Raw genomic sequence first — 12,448 nt, forward strand, 5'->3', positions numbered from 1 at the left:
CTCGAATCAAATAAACATTAAAATGTAGTAACTAGGAAGTGATCCTAGGTCGTTTCCCAACGAGCAATGATAAATCAAATGTTCATAACAGATAGTAGGAAATAGTAACAAATTGGGGGAGGGGGTTGTTTGCTTTTGTAAATTAAACAGCGAGTAAAATTGAATTAGAAAATATCAGAATTAAAATACATTGTTTCCCCTTGATTCACAAGCAAGTCTCTTACCCTAGGTTGTGAGAATTTATCCTTTATCAGTTTAACCACTTAATCCAACCCCAAATTAAATTACTAAGCGAAATTTAACATAAGGCATTCATTATGTGATTAAGCAACACATACACCAATTACTCATAAACGATCATTAAGCATGAATGTGAATTAAGCGCAGAGACAATTAATCAAGCACTAAGCATGCATGAATCAATAGCAGCAAAATCAGAGTAATTAGTGAAGAGGAAAAACTGAACAGAATTTAACAGTAATAATAGAACCTCAAAGAGAACTGTGCTTGATCCTCAAGAGAAAACAACGCTGGGGACTTAGCCTTCCATTAATCAATAGAGAACGAAATTTTATTGCTAAAACTAGAAGTCAGAACTACACTTGCAAAAAGGAAAAAAATAAAGGAGAAAGAGAAGAGAGAGCCTAAACTAGAACCTTGGTGCTGTTATATAGTTTTTCAGCCCCAAAGCTTACAAATCTGTTTTAAATCCAAGCCCATAAATAAAATCAAATCAAATCTAGATAAGATAAGATCTAGATGAAATAATATCTAGATGAGATCAAATCTAAATAATATCTAGATAAGATAAGATAAGATAAGATCTAATTTTGTAGAATAAAATAGTCTGTCCTCTTCAAATCCAAGCCCAATTCTGGATTCAAGCCTAATGCTTCATTAATTCTTGAAATTAGATTAAAAACATCAAATTAGCTGAATGGGCCCAAATAATAAAACTGCCTAATTAATTTGACAATTAAGACTAATCAGTACTTAAAATGGTGCAAAAAGGATTAAGAAATAGGAGAAAATAATGGCACATCAAAACCCCCCATACTTAGCCTTTTGCACTCTTGGGCAAAATGGAATAAAGAACAACATCCAAGGATATCAAAGAGAGACAAACAAAAACATTTACATATTTCTCAATGAACATCAAGGAATGAAAGGAATGGGTAACATCTAACATGAAGACATCCAAAGAGTCAAGACATTCGTGAAAATCATCCAAGCAACCCAATCATGGCAAAATAGTTAATCAGCTCAAGAATGAAAAGTGATAAAGCCTCACAAGATATACACTCTATCTCTCAAGTGTCTAGGCTACTGTTTACTCTCGAAGCCCCCATGAAAACAAACACCACATAGACTTGGCAAAATTCTAAAATTGACAACAACTTGACAAACACATGCACATGAGGATCAAAAGGTCTTTAAAGGTTGTAATGGGGCCAAGGACAAGGTGGGGAAGAAAAATATGGAATAAGTAGCTAAATCCCAAAGGAATAGAGGAGCAATGGGGAATAAGTGGAAATTAAGCACAAGTAGTAAACCCAAACCCTCTAATATCAACAAAATCAACTAAGGCTCCCAAATCGAGTCCTCATAACAAGACCTCATTTATTCAACTTTACTTCTTTTTTTTTTTGAATAGTACGAATTTGCAGAATTTGTAGCAACTGAAATTTTTATTTTATTTTATTTTATTTTAAATTGAGCAGTACGAAATTGAAGATTAAAGCAAGAACCAGGCAATATATATATACATCAAGCATGGCCAAAATAAAACATAAAGCATGGCCAAACAAAATCATATCTTCCTATGAAACATACCCCCCCCGCCGCCACACACTTATTCCCAACTTATTCCCAAAACAATTCCAAAGCTCCAAAATTCCTTAAGGGTAAGGTGATATCATGGTTTTTCACTTAAGGCTTGTAATGAGCTTCAAAACAAAGAAAGGGGAACATAGGCTCAAAGGAGCTATCAAAGGAATTAATTCAAGGTAAGTCTATTTGGCTAGAAGTTTATAAGAACAAAATTGCCTAAATCATTTCCAAATATGCATGTGAATTAGGAAGCATCAACAAGAATCAAGCCAAGGCTATTGTGCAAGCAATCAATGGGGGCAAAACACACCAAAAGATTATGATGATGGATGACTCAAATTCTCACAAAGGTAAACTTATCACTTTCAAATTGAGCTTTCAAAACTATCATGACATGTAGAGGAAAAACAAGGAATTCAAATCACAACATGTCAAGAGACTTTTATTTTCAGAACAATTACCCATTTCTTGAACATATCCTATAATTCAAAGAAAAACATGCAAATTTAACACAACAAAACTAACAAAATTAAACTAGAACCCAACAAAACTAACAAAATTAAACTAAACTAACAAAACTAGCAAAACCAAAACTAAAGAACTCCCCCCATACTTAAACAACACATTATCCTCAATGTAGCACAATTAAAAGATTAAAAGCAATTAAACCATCAAATAGAATCGGACAAATGTAATAAAAGTAAAGAAGGAGATAGGAAAAGAGAAACTCCCTAAGTCATGGTGGAAAGGAAGTAAGCTGAAGTAAGGAGATCTTTTTAGCAAGGACAACCCCCAATGTGTAATTGGATGCATCGCACATTAGCTCAAATGGGGCTGTCCAATTAGGTGCCTTGCTAAAATCTCTTATAAAGCGCCTATAGAATCCTGCATGACCAAGAAAAGATCGCACCTCTCGCACGCAAGAGGGGTAAGGCAATTGTGAAATAACAGAAATTTTTGCAGGATCTACTTCAATGCCCTTATTGGAAATAATGTGGCCTAAAACTTGTTGCTCAACCGTAAAATGACATTTTTCAAAATTTAGAACAAGGTTAGTTGCAATGCGTCTATTCAAAACCTTTTCTAGACTATCCAAACAAATATCAAAAGAGGATCCATATACAGTGAAATCATCCATAAACACCTTTATGCAATTTTCTAAAAAATCACTAAAAATACTAATCATGCACCGCTGGAAGGTACCAGGGGCATTGCACAGGCCGAAATGCATCCTCCTATAGGCAAAAGTGCCGAAGGGGCAGGTGAATGTGGTCTTTTCCTGATCCTCAGGAGCAATAATGATTTGCATATAACCAGAAAAACCATCAAGGAAATAGTAGTGAGATTTACCTGCAAGGCGTTCAAGCATCTGGTCAATGAATGGCAGTGGAAAATGGTCCTTTTTGGTAACCTGGTTCAGCCTCCTATAGTCGATTCAGACTCTCCAACTGTTCTGCACCCGAGTAGGAATCAACTCCTCCTTCTCATTTTTGATCACGGTGAGGCCGGTTTTCTTCGGGACTACCTGGACAGGACTCACCCATTGGTTGTCGGAGATAGGATAAATGATTCCAGCTTGCAAAAGCTTGGTTACCTCCTTCTTCACTACATCAAGAATCACCGGGTTGAGTCTTCTCTGTGGCTGTCTAACTGGTTTAACCCCATCTTCTAAATTTATCCGATGCATACATGTGGATGGGCTAATACCAAGAATGTCCGCCAAGGTCCAGCCTATAGCCTTCTTATGCTTCTTGAGAATTGATAACAGCTTCTCCTCTTGCTCATCAGCAAGGGAGGCAGATATAATTACTGTAAAAATTTTGCTATCATCCAAGTAAGCATATTTTAAATTTGATGACAGAGGCTTCAATTCTAGTGTGGGCGGCTGGATAGTGGTAGAAAGGGATAGTTTCTCAGCCTGTACCTCATAAAGAAAGTCAGAGGTATGTGTACTTCTTGAAACATGGTGAGTTCTATCTGACTTTATAAAATCAATCTCAAGAGGTAAAACATCACCAGACATGTAATCAATATCAAATTCAGATTCACTCTCAGCATCAAATTCAGACATATGATCAAGTGCAAATTCAGATTCAATGCATGAAGAGTGACAGGTATGCAGATTAGGATGAAGATCAGTTATGTATTCATCAACAATATGGTCAATTATTTCAACACAAAATACAGAAAGATCTTCAGATGAGTGTTTCATAGCATCAAGAATATTAAAATGAATAGTTATATCACCAAACTCCATAGATAGTGTGCCTGCATATACATCTATCTTAGTTCTAGCAGTTTTCATAAAAGGTCTGCCTAGAATGATGGGAACTGATCCTTTAGAAAATCCCTCCTCCATATTTAAAATATAAAAATCAATAGGGAAAATCAGCTCACCAACTCTAACTAAGACATCCTCTATGAAACCAGCAGGATAGGCAACACTTCTATTAGCTAAATGAATTACCACATCAGTTGACTGCAAAGGACCTAAAGATAGAGAATTAAAAATAGACAGAGGCATAACACTAACAGAAGCTCATAAATCTAGCATGGCATTGTCAAACTTATTGTTCCCTATAATACAAGGTATGCTGAATGTACCTGGATCTTTACATTTTTTAGGGATTTGGGGAACAGATTTACCAATCAATGCGGAGATATTTCTGCCCATAATAATTCTTTCACTTCCTTAAAGCTTCCACTTATTAGTGCACAACTCCTTCAAGAATTTAGCATATCTTGGAATTTGCTTTATTGCATCTAGCAGAGGTATGTTTACCTCTACTTTTCTAAATGTTTCCAAGATCTCTTTCTCTGCCTCTTCCATTTTTTGTTGGAAATTGCTCTTGGAGGGAATGGAAGAGGGATATGCTGCTTCTCTTTAGATTCACCTGCATAGAAATTGTTAGGTAACTTACTCTTTAAATTTTTGTCATCATCTTTTTCTGGAGTAGAGTGAGGTTGGGCAGGTTCATTGGCGGATGAGGGAGATGCTACTGGTTGAGATCCTTGACACTGTTTTCCTGACCTCAATGTAATGGCACTCACATTTTTGTGATTCTGGACAGATTAAGAAGGTAATCTATCAGAATTATGGACTGTTGTTGATTTAACTGTGTAGCCAACTGTCCCATCTGATTAGTTAAGCTCTGAATGAAGGCTCTGGTCTCTTGTTGAAACTGCATGTTTTGCATAGTCATTTGCCTCACAAGTTCTTCAAGGGAAGGTTGCGGAGGGGCCTCAACTGTTTGCTGTTTCTGGGGCTGTTGCTGTTGTTGATGCTGGATTGGTGGAGTAACTTATGGTCTGCTTGGGCCAACAACATTTTGAAAATAAGGTTGTTGTTGTTGCTGCTGCTGTTGTGAAGGATTCGACCATCTAAGGTTGGGATGATTCCTCCATCCGAGATTGTACCTGTTGCTGGAGAGGTCATAATTATTCTGTTGTGGCTGATTTTGCTGCTAAGGTTGAGGAGGTCTGTTGTAGATGTTTGCAGCATAAGCTTCATGCTGTTCAATTACTTCAGATTGTTGCACAAAAGGGCAAAGGTCTACGTGGTGGTCAGCAGAGGAGCATAAACCACAGAGTCTGGCGATAGGTGCAGATTTTTTATTCATGGCCAGTTGGGTTACCAGGTCAACCAAGGCATCTATTTTACCTTCAAGCTTCTTAGTCTCACCTGATGAATTTGTGGCTATTTCATGCACTCCTCTAATGACAATAGCATCATTTCTGGCACTAAATTGCTGGAGTTTGAAGCCATCTTCTCAATTAAATTTCTGGCTTCAGCAGGGGTCATGTCTCCAAGGGCTCCACCACTGGCAGCATCTATCATACTTCTCTGCATGTTGCTGAGTCCTTCATAAAAATATTGGAGAAGAAGCTGCTCTAAAATCTGGTGGTGAGGGCAACTGGCACATAATTTTTTAAATCTCTCCCAATATTCATATAGGCTCTCTCCACTGAGTTGTCTAATACCTGAAATATCCTTTCTGATGGTCGTGGTCCTGGAAGCAGGGAAAATTTCTTTCTAAGAATACTCTCTTGAGGTCATCCTAGCTCGTGATGGACCTTGGAGCAAGGTAATATAGCTAGTCCTTTGCCACTCCCTCTAAAGAATGTGGAAAGGCCTTCAGGAATATGTGATCCTCCTGTACATTTGGTGGTTTCATGGTGGAGCAGACAATATGAAATTCTTTCAGATGCTTGTGTGGGTCTTCACCTGCAAGGCCATGAAACTTTGGAAGCAAATGGATCAGTCTAGTTTTAAGAACATATGGGACATCCTCATCAGGGTATTGGATGCACAAGCTTTCGTAGGTGAAATCAGGTGCAGCCATTTCCCTTAGAGTCCTCTCACGGGGTGGAGGTTGTGCCATGTTCTCAGAATGTTCAAAATTATAATGCTCAAAATCACCAATAACAAAATGCTTAGGATGCTCAAGAGGTACTAAATGATGTCTAACTAATCTATGAAATGTCCTATCTATCTCAGGATCAAAGGATTGTAAGCCAGATGGATTTCCTCTAGTCATACACTAAATTCAGCATGCACAATTAGTTGTCTTCTTATGCAACTAACAGTGTAGGTTTGAACTACAACTACCATTAAATGATATCCAAATGACTTGAAATTTTGTGAGAAACCTTAGAAAATGATGAGAAGATAGCAAAAAAAATTTCAAATGAAAATTCAAAGTATAACTATATAAGCTAAAAATGATAAGTTAAGAAAAATAAGAGAATAATACTTGGAAAATAAAAAACTTTTGACAGAATTGCAATTTTTGGAAGAAGGAGACCTTAGGCCGGCTGCCACGGCATGGGAAATTTTTTTCTACCCCAAATACATTTATAATAATAGTCATTCTGATACCCGGAGCAAAAGTTATGGCCGTTTGAAGTTTTGACAAAAATAAAATTTGCTACTTTTTTGGAACTTTCAAATCAGACCAAACTAAGGGCTCCAACTATTTCTCCCACAAAATATGGATCAAAAGAAGTGACCACAAAAAAATTCAGCCAAAAATAAAAACTCTAGCTACCAAAACAAAAAATCCAAATTAATTCAGTAAGGGTGGTTGCTAAAATCCGTCGCTACCTGATTTCCACTACTACTCTGTTTTGCCGCAAGCAAAAGTGGTCGCAAAATCCGTCGCAAAATACTATTCACAGCAAAACACCCAAAACTGAAACAGGGGAAGCGCTTAACAGAAAAACCAAAACAGAACACACACTAAACAAGATACCAAGACACTAAACAACACTAACTAACACACACTAACACAACACTAACACTATCACAAGAATTAAACACTAACACGACACTAGCTATTATGAACCTTTGGACACTGCTCCCCGGCAACGGTGTCAAATTTGATCGAGGCCGTACCCGAATCAAATAAACATTAAAATGTAGTAACTAGGAAGTGATCCTAGGTCGTTTCCCAACGAGCAATGATAAACCAAATGTTCATAACAGATAGTAGGAAATAGTAACAAATTGGTGGGGGGAGGGTTGTTTGCTTTTGTAAATTAAACAGTGAGTAAAATTGAATTAGAAAATATCAGAATTAAAATACGTTGCTTTCCCTTGATTCACAAGCAAGTCTCTTATCCTAGGTTGCGAGAATTTATCCTTTATCAGTTTAACCACTTAATCCATCCCTAAATTAAATTACTAAGCGAAATTTAACATAAGACAATCATTATGTGATTAAGCAACACATACACCAATTACTCATAAACGATCATTAAGCATGAACGTGAATTAAGCGCAGAGACAATTAATCAAGCACTAAGCATGCATGAATTAATAGCAACAAAATCAGAGTAATTAGTGAAGAGGAAAAACTGAACAGAATTTAACAGTAATAATAGAACCTCAAAGAGAACTGTGCTTGATCCTCAAGAGAAAACAACGCTGGGGACTTAGCCTTCCATTAATCAATAGAGAACGAAATTTTATTGCTAAAACTAGAAGTCAGAATTGCAATTGCAAAAATGAAAAAAATAAAGGAGAAAGAGAAGAGAGAGAAGAGAGAGCCTAAACTAGAACCTTGGTGCTGTTACATAGTTTTTCAGCCCCAAAGCTTACAAATATGTTTGAAATCCAAGCCCATAAATAAAATCAAATCAAATCTAGATAAGATAAGATAAGATAAGATCTAGATGAAATAACATCTAGATGAGATCAAATCTAAATAATATCTAGATAAGATAAGATAAGATCTAATTTTGTAGAATAAAATAGTCTGTCCTCTTCAAATCCAAGCCCAATTCTGGATTCAAGCCCAATGCTTCATTAATTCCTGAAATTAGATTAAAAACATCAAATTAACTGAATGGGCCCAAATAATAAAATTGCCTAATTAATAGCAAAAAGGGTGCAAAAAGGGTTAAGAAATAGGAGAAAATAATGACACATCAAACATCTTATATTAGAAAGAATGGTAGTAGCATTGGAAAAATGGTATGGATTCCAAAAGGATCCTTACTCAAAACTAACATTGAAAGACCCAAGAAATATTGGGTACTGAAATCAAAATATGATTATATGAATGATGGACTCCTTGAAGCAAAGTTGGCACATTGATAGTGGTTGCTCCAAATACATGGCGAGAGATGCATCAAAGTTTATTCACATTTCTTCCAAAGATAGTGAATATGTGATCTATGGAGACAACAAACAAAGGTAAAATTGTTGGAGTTGGAAAAATAGGTACGAATCCCTCTACCTCCATAGAAAATGCTTTACTTATTGATGATCTTAAGCATAGTTTATTAAGTATTCATCGATTATGTGATAAAAGCCTTTTGATATCATTTGATTCTCATATATTCCAATAAGCGGTAACATTTTGTTTTAGGCCATGAAATGATACTTGAACATTATGACATTCTCTACTCTTTTAATTCATTATAAATTGCTGAATGCTTTTTTCCTCTCTGCTCATGATTTGTTTTTGATGTTGACAAAGGGGGAGAGATAGATAAAAGATAAGATAGTAAGGGTTTATGAGACAACTTTTTATATATAAAATCTATGCAATCTTCAACTGTTTCTTATAAGCAATCATTGCAAAATCAAGGGGGAGTAAACTATACAGATAGATATTATTTTGTTTTTACTCCTAACGTACATATGGTTGTCATCATAAAATAAAGGGGAGAATGTGAATCATGCAGGTTTTGATGATGTAAAAAAAAAAAGAATTTTCTTGATAATGATTGTCATCATCAAAAAGAGGGAGAATGCCAATCATGTAGGTTTTAGGTTTTGATGATTCCAGAAAGAATTCACTTGATAATGATTGTCATCATTAAAAAGGGGGAGAATGTGAGTGTATGAATACATGGTTTTGATGATGCCAAAGAATAATCAAACAAGGTTGCTTTCAAGATTACTTCAAAAAAACATTCAAAGGTTAAGCATTGCTTCAAGATTAATACAAGGTTGCTTCAACAAACAAGCATTGCTTCAAGATTAATTCAATATCAAGCTTTTGCCTCAAAACAAAGTGTTTCCAAGAGATCAAGGCTCTGGTAATCGATTACCAGAAGACAATTTTGAAAAATAACTTTTAAAAAGGGTTTTGAATTTGAATTTTGAATCATGTAATCGATTATCAAATGTTTGCAATCGATTACCAGCAACGACACTTCAGAAAACACTTTGAAAAGTCACGACCCTTCAAAATATAACTGTGTAATTGATTACCAGAAACTTGTAATCGATTACCAGTGAAGAATTTCAGAAAAAGCTTGTTGAAAAGACACATCTCTTCAAACCATTTTGAAAAGGCACGAAGGGCCTATATATATGTGTGTCTGACTTTGAAAAGCAAGAGAGAGATATTCTAAGAGAACTTAATTGGAAAATGCTCTCTCAACAACTCTTGGGCAAACACTTGCAAATCTATTGAAAATTCATCCAGGAACTTCAAATTGTATTATCATCTCTAAAAAAGCGAAATTCCTCTAGGAACTTCAATTGTTATCATCCACTCTGAAGGAGAGAAATCTTTTTGTTCATCTTAGAAAGTCAGCTGTAATCAAGAGACTGATTGTCTCTTGGATTGTGAGAATATTAATCAAGAGATGGGTTGTCTCTTGGAGAATCTTTGAACACAAGGGTGAGGGATCCCAAGGTGTGTTCAAAGTCTGTAAAGGATTTACAGAGATAGTGGAAAATCTCAAGTGGGTTGCTTGAGGATTGGACGTAGGCATGGGAAGTGGCCAAACCAATATAAATTGAGTTTGCATTTCTCTCTTCCCTTATCTCATTTATGTTATTGTAATCAATTTTGTCTTGCATGTTTAAAGAACATTATTAAATTGATTGTTGTTTCTTCTTCTGCATTCTGAGCCTATCATTTAAAGGGGGTTAAAAGTTTGTTAGTGGAAAATTTTGAAACTTAATTCACCCCCCTCTTAAGTTATTGAGGCCACTTGTCCAACAGGAGTGACCTTGTCTGGTCTCCTTATGATTTTACCTTGTAAGAGTGACCTGACTTACCAATGTGTGGTCTCTCTTGTCATGTACTCCTGGACACCCGATGAGGTTTTTCACTATCATGGTTCCACATTGCATATAGGATTGAGTCTTACTACATTTGTTGCATAATGCTTGTGTATTGATCGATATTGATTGGTTGAGTGATATTGTGTTTGATTCTTGAGTACGTGAATGATGTGAAAATGTGTGAGACGTGTAATGTTGAGATGTGATGTCACGCGATAAGTGGTGGAATGACGTCAGTTGTGTTTAAGTAAGTTTTATTTCATTTATATGATATGTATATCTATGTTTTATGTTTTTCTTTATTAGTTAGGAATGTGATAACTCACTCCCTATGTGCTATTTGCGTTTGGATCCTGTGATGATCTTGAACCTTGTGTTTATAGGGGTAGATGGTTAAGTGCATAGCTATAGAGAACCTCATGCTAGAGGATGATGGAACACAATGCTTTGATAGGATGTGACATTGGAGCATGAGCTTTTGTTTTAAATGCATGATGTTTTCGAGCTGAGCCAAAAATATTTGTAACAAGTTTTATTTGTAATAGTAAAGTGAATGTGAACCTTTTATCCATGTGAACTCTTTTATGTTCATTGAATAAAATTCCATGTTATGTAATTCCATATTTTCATGTATATTATTATATAAATATGTATATCGGGAAAGAGGGTGTCACAAGTTCCATGGACAACGACCTCAAATTAGGAGAACAAAATCAAAAAAATTATGATTTAAACCCTTGAAAAAATGCTTAAGTGACCATGTTATGCATTTTTTTAAAATTATGTCCAATACATTACTAATATTCATGACAAATTTTTTCCTTATTTTAAACATCAAAGAATCCAAAAAAAAATATATCGTGCACCAGTTCCATGGACAACGACCTCAAATTAAGAGAACAAAATAAAAAAAAAACTATGATTTGGACCCTTGAAACAATGCTTAAATGACCATGTTATGCATTTTTTTAAAATTATGTCCAATACATTAATAATATTCGTGACAATTTTTTTCCTTAGTTTAAATGTCAAAGAATCCCAAAACAATATATCGGCACCAGTTCCATGGACAACGACCTCAAATTTGGAGAACAAAATAAAATAAAAAAACTATGATTTAAACCTTGAAACAATGCTTAAGTGACCATTTACCCGTTCATCTGAATGCATAGTTAACACTAGTGAGTCACCCAACTATAAAAAATTATATAAATACCATTACAACTAAAGACATTTGTAGAACTTTCAAATATTCATCTCAACCCCTATCACAATGTGTCACCCAACTGCATATGTTTGTGTTTACTACAATGGCCAAATCTGCAACATTAATGAGGGCACCAACTTCGTTAGTAACAACAAAAAAACTTTCATAGTCAACAAGACCATAACCTTTACACAATTGCTTGAATTTGTTCACCAAAAACTAAACATTGAACCACACCAACATATCCAACATGTCCACATTTGATGCCCCATATTTGAGTCAGGACTATGTTATATGTACGCATCTTTTATTCTGCAAGATGATGTTCGACAAATGTTAAACATTTTTTACAACAACCCACCACTACCATTTTTTACAACAACCCATCGCTCTCACCACCATGAGAAGCTAATCTTCTTTCTATTAGGATTGGATGTAATCTGTCAAACTCTTCTGTAATCCTTTTGATATATATGTATATGATTTCCTATTACTCAGTGTTAGTGTTTGATTTTGAATTTAAAGCTTGAGATGAATTGATCGCTCATTTCATGATTCAAGGTTTGGATTCTAACTGGGAAGTATTATCCAAATGCGGATCTAAATCAAGTCACCCAATGGTTATAATTGCTAGGAACAGAGTTATAACTGCTGGTTGTTAAGATTCTTGATTTTAATGCAGGGGTTTTGAGTTGATGATTAAGGAATTGGTTGTTGATCTTGAAATCCTTAGAATTTTCAGAGTCAAGGAATTAACATGAAATGAACCAATGAATCAAATAACATTAAATATATAGAAATCATTTATGTGTAATCCCAATGCTTTATTCCACTGATTTCTTAATTGTGCAACTTGTTCACTTTGTTACTTGTTCCTGAATATT

The 12,448-nt window shown here is 35.3% G+C and overlaps 1 non-coding gene across 1 annotated transcript; it reads left to right on the forward strand.

Annotated features, from left to right (window-relative positions):
* The first annotated feature begins 5,726 nt into the window (after positions 1-5,726).
* LOC113000951 (small nucleolar RNA R71) lies at positions 5,727-5,833 on the forward strand. Its single transcript, XR_003266255.1, has one exon. It is a non-coding gene; the product is annotated as a small nucleolar RNA R71 (small nucleolar RNA).
* Positions 5,834-12,448: the final 6,615 nt, after the last annotated feature.

The sequence above is a fragment of the Glycine max genome, chromosome 2 (assembly GCF_000004515.6).
Source record: "Glycine max cultivar Williams 82 chromosome 2, Glycine_max_v4.0, whole genome shotgun sequence".
Lineage (NCBI taxonomy): Eukaryota > Viridiplantae > Streptophyta > Magnoliopsida > Fabales > Fabaceae > Glycine > Glycine max.